This window comes from Canis aureus, chromosome 35 (assembly GCF_053574225.1).
Source record: "Canis aureus isolate CA01 chromosome 35, VMU_Caureus_v.1.0, whole genome shotgun sequence".
Taxonomy (NCBI): Eukaryota; Metazoa; Chordata; class Mammalia; order Carnivora; family Canidae; genus Canis; species Canis aureus.
The window spans coordinates 25,433,519-25,445,160 of record NC_135645.1 but is presented as its reverse complement, the minus strand read 5'-3'; the positions used below and the strand labels follow the sequence as shown (position 1 = coordinate 25,445,160).

General features: G+C 35.0%; 1 long non-coding RNA gene across 3 annotated transcripts in view; it reads right to left on the bottom strand.

Moving 5' to 3' along the window:
- Positions 1–8,652: 8,652 nt before the first annotated feature.
- LOC144305386 (uncharacterized) overlaps positions 8,653–11,642 on the bottom strand; it is a 289,595-nt gene continuing 286,605 nt past the window's right edge. Inside the window, exons 5-7 of one of the 3 annotated variants that reach the window (XR_013372413.1) lie at positions 10,650–10,806; positions 10,126–10,307; positions 8,653–9,737 (exon numbers count right to left, since the gene is read on the bottom strand). This is a non-coding gene — a long non-coding RNA (uncharacterized LOC144305386). Of the gene's footprint in view, positions 9,738–10,125; positions 10,308–10,649; positions 10,807–11,642 lie in introns of those variants that run through there. The other 2 variants (XR_013372411.1, XR_013372407.1) reach the window with 2 other exon arrangements.

The following is an 11,642-nucleotide window of genomic DNA, read 5'->3' as shown; positions in this document are numbered from 1 at the left end:
ATACTTGAAGTCCAGTTTAGGTGTGATCTGAGTGCAGGGGGTTTCTTCTCATTCCTTCACTCTCTCCATTTCATTTCCCAAAGAGTAAGAAAAGGCTATTTTAGGACACTCCATCCAAAGCGGTAGACAAATTTCAACATAAAAAGACCATCACCAAGGTCTAAATACCAGATTAAAGGAAAAGTCAGTTCTGAGTCATAACACAGGTCTTCCTTGATCGGTTTTACTGAAAAAAATGAAGGGATGTCCTTTGTTATTTGTGCTCCATGCACTTAACAGTGATACTGTAAATATTATTTCTGCTTGCTGGTTAAGACTTTTTCTTCTCTTTCTAAAACTATTTGTTTATAAATGTTTTGTTATGCATTTGCATCACTAACCTTTAGACAGGACTGCCGTTTAGTGGTTTTAAAGAGCAATTTAGTGGTGGGTGTGGCTTGAATGGTGCAGGAGAATGGTATTAGAGGTCATTTTGGAGACAAGTATAATAGTGCTATTTTTCACTTAATTCAAAAAGGATCTGAGCAGAGGAATTCTACTGTTGACTCACCTTAAATGAACCTCTTAGCCACAGTCTCAGTTTTCATGGAGTCAGCACCAGAATTTTATGCTTACCTGTCACAGGAGCGTTTTAGAGAATACCTATAGCAGTGTTTCCCTGATAATGTTGCAACTGCTCTATTTATGGCTAGAGTTAGCTTCAGATTTCATGAAAAGGAAGTATATGTCATTTAAATGTAATTTTTACTCATAGAAACACCTATAGTGAGCATTCTTCAGGTTTTGTATTAAAACCTTCCTCCTAGGAGCTCAAAGCACTTTATATATAAGATTTCATAGATTTCATTGGTCTTCACCCAACTGCTATAATTTAAGTTAGAGTCAAGTTTTCATTATTTCCTTGTGTTTCATACAGATGATTTGCTATTATTTTACGGTAAGTGAAGACTTCGAAGATATTGTCTCAAAGCAGAATAAAGGAAATCACTGTTTCTTTTCCTGAAAACATGCATCACCGTCAAGCTTTGGCAGGCCTGTGTCTGACCTTTTGTTCCTTCTATTATCTAAATACTTATTTGGCTTTAAGAAACCAGCCATGTATGTCTGGAATTATTACTAAATGTAACCCTCAGGTTGCAATGCCAGTTTGCAACCAAGAAAACCTTAGCCATGCTGAGGTTTCAAAAATGTCCTTCCTAGTAAAGGCACGGACCACCATCTGCTTTGTCTTCAGCTGGGTGCTTCTGCCTAAAACATCCATAAGTTTTACACTAAGTAAATATAGTAAATATATCTATTACCAAATACTCCAGGTCACAATCCTGTGAAAGGGACACAGCAGTAGCAGAACAGAGAGAAAATTCTTCTCACCCCAGTTTTCATTGTCCTGTTCCTATGGTACTTAGTGCAATGGTTGCCATTCTGAGGGCCCTAGATTTCTATCAGTCGTTAAAACACAAAAATAAGAGCCCAGAGTTATTTCTAATGAAATTTGAAGTCTCACAGGAGACAGGCATTGTTTTGGTTTGCAAGAATATCAACATAGTACGCTAACACTGTAAGCTTATGCTAACTAACAGCTCTAGCTGGCTACTAATTTTCTTTTTTTTCCCCAAAGACACAAATAATTATTACTCAATACATATGATGAGCTTGGTGATGCACAGAAATTTTTTCACACTTCAAGCTTGAAGTATGTGGGGAACTATGGTGGTGGGAAAGTCAGCTACTTCTGTCATCAGCTTGGGGTCATAGTTATAAAGGGTGCACAACCCTCTACTTCACAGAATTCTCACCTAATTTGGCTTGATCCCTTACCCAGAAACCTGGAGATCCAAGAGCTCCTGAATACTAAGTATTAAGAGCACAACAAAAGTCCATTAAAAGAAACAATTACAAATAGGCCTTGCTTCTTATCACACTCACTGATTGCATATAGTGGCCATGATGGGGCTCTAGTTGGAACACAAAGGTTTCTCAAGACATCATTCTTGCCCCCATAGACATTGCAATAGAGTAGAGGTGACAAATATTTATCATATGGTCCATTAAAGAGAGGCGAAATTACAGTCATGGTAAATGCTATCAAGGAGAGGTACATGAAAACATTGACTAGGGTATTTGATCTAGTCAGAGTTGTGAAAAGCTTCCCCAAGGGAAATAAACTTGACCTGAAACTGGTTGTTGAGAAAGAGTTGACTAGTCAAGATAGGACAAAGAAGTATTCCAGCCAAAGGAACCATTTATGTAAATACTCTGTGTCAGGAAGAGGCTGGGGCCTATAAGAGGGCAGTTTGGTGGTAAGTCAGGAGGGAACAAGACAGTCATTGAGAAGGGAGGCTGAAAATGTAGTGTTAAAAGTTTTACCATGAAGGTAAAACTCTGAGGAATTTTGCTTTACCTTAAAATGGGAAGGTATTGAAGGAGAATGAGGAGTACATGTTGCACAATCAAATTTGTGTGCTGTTAGCTTTTTTTTTTTTTTTTTTTTTTTTTTAATCACTTTGGCTATAAGAGAGAGAGATAAGACTAGAAGTGAAGAAGAGAGATCAATTTGAGTATTGCCATAGGCCAGAGATCATGGTGGCTGGGACTCTTGCAGAGTTGCTAAAAAAAAAACAAAAGTAGATGAAACAAGAGATTTAGGAATCTCTCTTAAGCTCTCTGGTGGCCCCAGATGTCCCTGTTTTTGTCTTTGCCTATCCCCCAGGTCAAGAGATTTTCTTTGGTTTCCCATTATACCTTTGCTCTTTGTCATTTCTGGACCCGTTCTTAGTAGATGTATCTGAGTTTCTCTATGGTTTGTGCTTCTTGGTCACTGGTATGGGCTTTGTATTTTATTGTTAGGTTGACCTGGGCCACTGCTTTCTAGGCATAGTCCACAACCTGCCACCCAAGGCATGATGAGTATAGCTCTAATGCCAGAGGAAGTATCCACTTCCATACCAGGCTGGCCCCAAGACAGGGCAGCCCTTATACAATGTAAAGGCCCTACTTTGGCCTCCTGACCACCAAGGTTACCTAATAAGGCTTTGCTTAATAATAGCAAAGTTCCCTGATTTAGTAGTTGGAGAGCAGGAAAATCAAAGCAAAATTCAGCAGAATAGATGGCTCAATTCTTACTACAACTTCTGGCAGGACCACTATATGAGTGATGTTGACTGAGGTTATATAAGAGAGTGAGCTTAATCTCTCTCTTTGTATATTATGTGCAATGAGTGCTTAGTACATGTCCATGGTACAAATGAGATAACCAGAGAAGTATCTAGTCTGATTTGCCCAGAGTTAACAAGAAAATGAAGTTATAAAGAATGGTTATATTCTGAAATCTAAACAAAAATTCAGCAAGGAATGAAAAGGGAAGAAATTTGGTTGAAATGAGAACCAAGACAGGACCAGAAAGAAACTGGAAAAAAAAAAAAAAAAGATTTTGGTGAGAAGGTAGCATGGGAAAAATGACTTGATTCTTATTTTGGCTGGAGAGGGAAAAATTGGAATTGGGGTAAACTCTAAAGTCTAAAGCATGACTATGCATGCCCAAGCTGGGTTTACTCCATCTCCTCAGGCTACTGTGACCGCCTAAGCTTCTTGAAGTTTGAGTTTCTGGATTGAAAATCAGCCTAGACATTTTATTCTCAGACTTTCCAGAGGAAACTCAGATGGTAACCTTACCAGCACATCAAATTGAGAACCTGCATTGTTCTTGCCTCAGGACAGCGCCACTTAGGCGCTGTCCAGGCCAATCTGAAGAAATAGGGAATTATTTCCACGTTGTAAGAAAGTAAATACTTCCTTAAAGTCCATTATGTGTGTTACTAAAAAGGATAAAAAAATATTAATGCAAACTCTTAAACAGCTTGTTTAAATGCAAATGTAAGACCAAGAAATTAGAATTTTCACCTTTGCTCTTTGTTATTTCTAAACATATTTAAATATTTTTATATTTAAGGCCCCAAAATCTTAAATTCCAAAGAAAAACTTGGAGATGTAGTGAAAAGAACAGAGGACTCCAAATGAAGATAAACAGGTAAGAGTTTTAATTCCACCTGTGTGATCTGGAACTTGCTCTGTAATCTCTCTGGGTATGCATTCCTTCATTTAAAAAAGTGACCATGTTGTATAAATGATCTGAAAAAAATGTTCTACCTACAGCACCCATTGATTTCATCTAGGATTTGTAAAAGATTTCAAAATAGAGCAAGCAAGCCTACCTAAGAGAATTTCTTTCAAATAGCATTGGAGACCATAATGGAGGAGGAATTTAGGTACCTCCACTGAATTATTTCTTATATCACTATTTAATATCTCAAATATTTTTTGCCTGACATTTCTTCTTTCTCTACCATATAGTTATCGGATTTTTCTTAAAGCAATCATCCTTTGAGATTTTATTTATTTTAGACAAAGAGAGAGAGTGTGGGGGCAGGGACAAAGGGAGAGGGAGTAAGAGAGTGAATCTCAAGCAGACTCTGTCTGAGCACTGAGTTTGACATGGTGCTTGATCTCACAACCCTGAGACTATGACCCAAGCTGAAACCAAGAGTCAGATGCTTAAACAATTGAGCTACCCAAGTGCCCCAGAGTTATCAAATTTAACAAATAAAATTAAAAGATGCCCAGTTAAATTAGAATTTCAGATAAACAACAGGTAAGTATTTAGTCTAAGTTATGCAACATCTGGGTCATATTTATATTAAAATTCAAAATGTACTGGGTAACTTGTATCTTGCCCGGCAATGGTACTACCACAGGCCACCTTTTACCTTAGTTTGTGTAAATAAGATTCTATACATGTATTTTTATTACATATAAGAATATTGACTCTGACTGAAAGTTTGGAGAAACCTCTCCAGAAATCTTCAGGTATGACAAATAGCCAAATCTGTTAGGAAATAGTTCATTAAATCTTTTTTTTTTTTTTTTTTTTTGGTAGGGGAATGGCTTAGGTGGCTTCTGGGAATTCCATTCAACCTAATATTCTTGAGTCTCTATATCATATGATGGTTAAATAATAAGCTGATTGAAGCCTCATGAAGGCAGGGGTGTTGTAGGTCTTCATGGAGCCAGTCATAATAGAGGTATTGACTATAGTAGGTGTTCAGTAAATATATACCAGAAAAATAAATAAGAAAAAAAAATCCCTTAAAATCTGTTTATGCCAGAAATAATAAGGAAAAACTAGGGCAGAAGTTCATTTTCAACTATGGATCCAGAGCCCTAAGGTCCCACAGACACTTCATAGCTACTGTTTCACATTCATGCCTGAAGCTGCATTCTAAGGTATTATATGTGGATTTTTAGAAGGTTCAAGACTCTTTGGAGGGGTTGAGCCAAAGAGTGGGTTCTTTTTTTTCCTCCCAGTTGCCATAAGGGTTCCCAAAAGATAATATTTTGACTCCTAAATCTAAATCCTTTTATGGACCTACAGAGCCACTTGGATATTTTCTTAATCCAGAGTAAGAGGCCTTTTAGAGTACTTCAAAATTTAAAATGTGGGTTGCAAACAGAATCTGTTTATAACTAAAGAAAGTCATTTTGATTTCAAAAAATATAAATGGAGCAATCAGGAAAGAAAATAAAACTAATTAATTTATATTTAATTTTGCCTTTACTCAGCTATTAGGGAACATTTGGAGTTTTTTCCAGACTTACATTTCTAAAGAATCCTTAAGGGGGAAAGAATTGTAATACGACAATAATGTTTCTGATTTCACCTTCTGCCAATAGAAATAATAATAATAAAAAAAAAACACAGAGGAAACACAAATTCTCTCACATGGTACTTTTGGTACTGATGTTTCAAAAAAAATACTATTTTTAATTGTTATCTAGGGAAGGGTCTCTCTTAGCCTGGAATTAGGTGTCAGATTTCTACAAGAAATTCATTTTCTTCTCCCTCTTGCTCCCTCTTACTCCCTCACTCTATATATAGATGAGGGTGTGTGGGGGTGAGTTAGAGTAAGAGTTAAATGTTTCCATCATGAAGCTTACATGCTCTAATAAACTTTCCCACTGGCACACCTGAAATATTTAATAAATATTGAGCAGTCAAAACTAAGGATACAAAAATAAATTAGATAACTTCCCTTGAGTGAGCAGCAGTCAGATGAAGAACATATACTCATTATTGTGAACAAATCATAAAATTTTTAAGTTATATTTCTCTGTGCATTATACATCCACTTTTGGAAATGTAAGGTCATTCATTCAAACATTTGATAAGTCTCTGTTACATAAAAGACAAGCTTTGCTCATAAGTACCTTTGGATGGAGTAAGAAAGATAAAATACATTAATAACTTTGTTCAAAGCTTTCTACTTTATGTTATGCTTTTGCATTTTCTTGGAGATGTATTTAATTTTCTTCCACCTTGGTTTTCTCATCAACTAAAATAGTACCGTGAGGGTTAAATGAGAATGTGTACATGAGCAAGCTCATGTGTACAAGCATGCGTATGTATTCATAGATTACCATGATGCCGGACATATTGAAAATTCTTGATCAATATTAACCTTTATTATTGTCACCTACTTTCTCATTTGACTATCATTACAACCCTGGGATGGAGATGAGAACCCTTAACTTCAGGAGATTAGGTCCTCTTCCAAGGATCACATAGCCTGGTTTAGTTTTCTTTCATTATATTACATTTTCTCCAGAATTTTCAAGTTGAAGAAAGACATGAGTTATTAAATCAAAGTGTATCTGAATAGCAAACAGGATATTTAAAAATTACATACCTAGATATGTTTTATTTTTTTTTCCTAGATATGTTTTAATAAAACTTCTAAGCACTACACATAAAGAGAAAATTTTAAAGTGACCTTGAAGAAAAGATAGATTATTTTTCAGAAATATCTAAAGGCAAAAAGTATTGATGGAAATGAAGAGTTAATGCATAATAGAAGGAATAATTCTGTAACAAATCATAACATGCGTAAGTTTGTATATTTCTAATAGCATAGTTTCAAAATGAATAAAATGCCAACAGACACATGAAAAGATGCTCAACATCACTAGTCAAGGAAATACAAATCAAAACAATGAGATATCACCTTACACGTGTCAGAATGGCTAGTATCAAAAAGACAAGAGATAACAAGTGTTGACAAGAAAATATATATACATACACACATAAAGCAAAAACTGGCAGCTGCAGTAGTATTGGAGTTAAACATGTGGATAATGCCATCAGACTGATTGGGTTTAAGTCTTGACTACCAATTACTAGCTTTGTGAACTTAATTTCTTGTAACCTCCTTGTCTATAAATTGGGGAAATAATGTGCTCACCTCATCTAGTTGTAAGGGTAAAATAAAATTTTATATGCATGGAACACATAACAGTGCCCAAATAAATAAATGCATTCATTTTTAGTAATTGAGAGAATTATAAGAATTGATTTCCCATAACAATGTGAAAATTGATAATCAGGCAAAATATAATAACATGTACAGGATTTCCTCTAACAAAGAATATATATTGAACCCTAACTCCAAAAAATAAAAACTATGTATTTTTCAAGTTATTAGAATATTATAAAATTAACCACATACTAAGTCACATGTAATGTCTGAACTATTTTCAAATAATTTCTATCACGAAAACAAATTGTGTCTTCTTTACACAATAATTAACTATTTCATAAAAAGTAAAAGTGGTTACTTAAGAAAGTTATATTTTCATAAGTAAAATATGAGAAAAAAGATCACAATAGAAATTAGAGAATATTTATAACTCAATAAAAATATGTATCAAAATTTCTTAAATGCTAGTACAGTAGTAGTTAGAGGGAAATTTATACACATAAATGCATTTATGAAAAATAATGGTTGAAAAACAACTAAGACAACTAAATCAGTAAGATAGGAAAGTAGAATAAGCTAAATAATAGGAGAGCAAAGAAAAACTAATGACAATAACAAAATAGTAAATAAAATCAACAAAACAAAGACTATTTCTTCAAAAGAAAGAAAGAAAAGTAGACTGGCCTGATCAACAGCAGAGAAAAAGCATCAAAAATAATAATGGAAAAAGAGAATGGAAATTGTAAAAGAGGAAAGGACTGTATTTCCACAAGTTTTTTTTAATGTCAAAAATATTATGAAGAAATTTATGGCAATAAACTGGTAGATTTATATGAAATTGACAACTTCCTAGGCAAATATGTTAGCAAAATTGCCTGAAATAATAATCATTAAACAAATGTAATAAATTATACAATCAGACCTTACCTAAAACTGTATGAAAATGTTTCAGAAAATAGAAAATGCAAGAAAGCTACCCAACTACTTTTATGAGGCAAATACATATCTTCATACCCAAAGTGAACACGAAGAGTGAAAGAAAATACTGTAGATACCAAGAAATCCAATAAAGTTCAAGACTCATTTATGACTATTTTTAGCAAATTAGGAATACAAGGAGAATCCCTGAACTTATCTGTAGTAGACATCATACTTTTATGTGAAACTTCAGAAGCATTTCCAATTATACTCAGAGGCAATATGAGGATGTCTTCTATCACTTCCTCTAACAAACATTGCATTGCAAAATCAAAGCAGACAATAAATAAAGACATATAAGAAGTACAAAAACTAGCAAAATTATCTTTATTGAGAAAATACTAGTTATAAAATCCAAGAAAATTTATAGACAAATGAGTGAGACTAAAAGAATATTTAGCAAGTTTGCCAGATAGATCAATATATAAAATCAATAGCATCCCTACATATGAATAATCATCAATGAGTAGATCAATGGCAAAAAAAAAAAATAACCTCAGTAAATATATAGCAATAAAGCTAGTGAAAGTGTAGAGCAGAAACTGAAATAAGCATAGACCAGGGGTCAGAAAAGAGAGCCTGAATTTGGTTCATACATAAATTGAAGTATGAGAGAGAAGCGGCATTATAAATCACTAAGAAAATAATGGATTTTTCATAAATAGTATTAGAACAACTGGGTACTCAAATAAAAAAACAATTTCAAATATTTGAAAGCTTTAAATATGAAAAGCAAAAGTTTAAAGCTTCTAAAGAAAATAGAGGATATGTTTATGATCTTGAGGTTTGGAAGAAGGTATAAGACCTGAAATGCAAAGCTCCCTAAGTAAAAACTGTGTTACATTTATTGATATTACAATCACAACTTTCTATTTAAGAAAATACCACAAAGTTAAAGGAAGCTGCAAGGTGGGAATTTATATTTGCATGGAGTATCACAAATAGAGATTTTTGTATTCAGAATGTGTACATGATCACAAATAAGTAAGAATAACAGCCCGATATGAATAAAGGGCAATATACACAAGCAGGATATTCAAGAGAAGACACGTCCAAATAGCCAATAAAATAGAATAAAATCCTCAACCCCACAAGTAATTAGGGAAATGAAAGTTAAAACCTTGTTCAAATTAGAGCTGTGTAGCTTTTCAAACTCAGGAGACAAAAATTTAAGTCTGGCTATCCTCTAGGCTTATGAAGGGATCTAGAAATTAGTATAAATTGATAATGAGCACAGAATAGCTGCTGTGGAGGGAAATATAGCAATAATTGATAAAATGTAATATGCTAAATTAGTGTTCTTTGCAGTCATAACAAATAACCACAAGCTTCATGACTTAAAACAATGAAAATGTGTTAGCTTACAGTTCTGGAGGTCAGACATCTGTCATGGATCTCACTGGGCTAGCATCAAAGCATCTGTCTGCAGGGCTGCATTCCTTTCTGGAGGCTCTAGGACAGATCCATTTTCCCTTTTTCTACCCTCTAGAAGCCATCTATTTCCTGGTTCACAATCCCCTTCCTCTATCTACAAAACCAGCAACAGGTGATTGAATTCCTTTCAGGTGGTATTTATTCCGTCTCCTCCAATTTCAAGGACTTGTGTGATTCAATTGGGTCCTCCTGCGTTGTCCGAAATACTCTCCCCTTCTGAAGATCCTTAACCTTAATCACAGTACAAAATCCCTTTGCCATGTAAGGTGATCTATTCACAGGTTCCAAGGACATCTTCGTGGGGACTATGATTCTACGTATCACATGTACTTGCACTCCTTGAATGAGCAATTCTACTTCTGAGGACTAAAGGAACTATTGCAAATATGCTCAAAGAGATACTCACAGGGCCGCCTGGGGGCTCAGTCAGCTGTGCCTCTGATTCTTGATTTGGGCTCAGGTCATAATCTCGGGATTGTGAGGTGAAGCCTGGCATGGGGCCTGCTGGGTGTGGAACCTGCTTAAGAGTCTCTCTCTCCTCCCTCTCCTGCCCGCTCCTGCACGCACGCATGCTCTCTCTCTCTCTCTCTTTCTCAAAAAAAAAAAAAAAAAAAAAGAGATTCACAAATATGTTCACTGGAATATTGTGTCTATTACAGAAGAATCTTAAAATCATATTCATCAATTGGAGAATGAATAAATACTATTGCCGCATCCATACAATGGAATACTGTGTTGGGTTAAGATAAATCTTAAAAGCATGATACTGAGCAAAATAAAAATGTAGAATTATGTATGTGTGAGTGTGTGTGTATAGATACATACAGAAAATAACTACTTGAGTTGGCCTAATAAACTCAAGATTTAGTAAAATGGTTATTTCTGGGAAGCAAGGGAGAGGAAGACACACAAGTAAAGTGTAATGTTTACCTTCATTAAAGCTGGGTAGGTACACGTGTTTTCCTTAAAATACTCTCTAGGCTTTTTTTTTTTTTTTTTTTTAATGGATGAGTTTTACAATAAGATTGGTAAGCTTTTGGATGAGGACACTGAACTCCGTGAAAGCATCCTGTAGCAGGAGCAAAGCCTGAGAAGAAAGGACAGAGTTAAGCCTGCATTAGTTGATATAATTTAAAAACTCTAGATTGAAAATCAAAAGATGGGCTTTATTCCTGGCTCTCTTACTAGCTCTGTGACTTTGAGAAAGTTACTAAACACAATCAGATCTTAGTTCCCCCATCTTAAAAGTGAGGACATTAAACCAAAACTCTTTAAATCTCTTTTGACCATAAGATAGCCTGTCTGATGATTTTTACATACAGTTTGATTTTTTTATCACTAAAATATGGTTTGTTTGACAAAATACATTTCCTTGAGTTAGTGATCATGCCCAAGGAAATTGTACATATACACACACCTTCCACAATTCCTGACTTTTGCTTAAAATCAATCCAGCCAGTTTTTTTGTTTGTTTGTTTGTTTGTTTTTTGGCTTTTAGTGATAGCCCCAGACCTGGGATGGGGGTGTGCAACTATTAAAACCAACATGGGGGACACTGGGTGGCTTAGTGGTTGAGCATCTGTCTTTGGCTCAGGGCGAGATCCCAGGTCCTGGGATTGAGTCCTGCATCAGGCTCTCCAGAGAGCCTGATTCTCCCTCTGCCTATGTCTCTGCCTCTCTCTCTGTATCTCTCATGAATAAATAAATAAAGATCTTAAAAAAAAAAAAACCCAAAATGGATAAAACTTTGAATTTGAATCCTGTTCTTTGTGGCTATTGCAGAACGAAGCTCATTCATATGATCTCCTTGGAGAATATGCTCAGGGGTGTGCTGTTATAGTACATCTCCACAACACTTATTTCCCAAAACAAATATATTAATGCCATAGAATTATGGTAACTGCCAGTCCTAATTTAGGAACA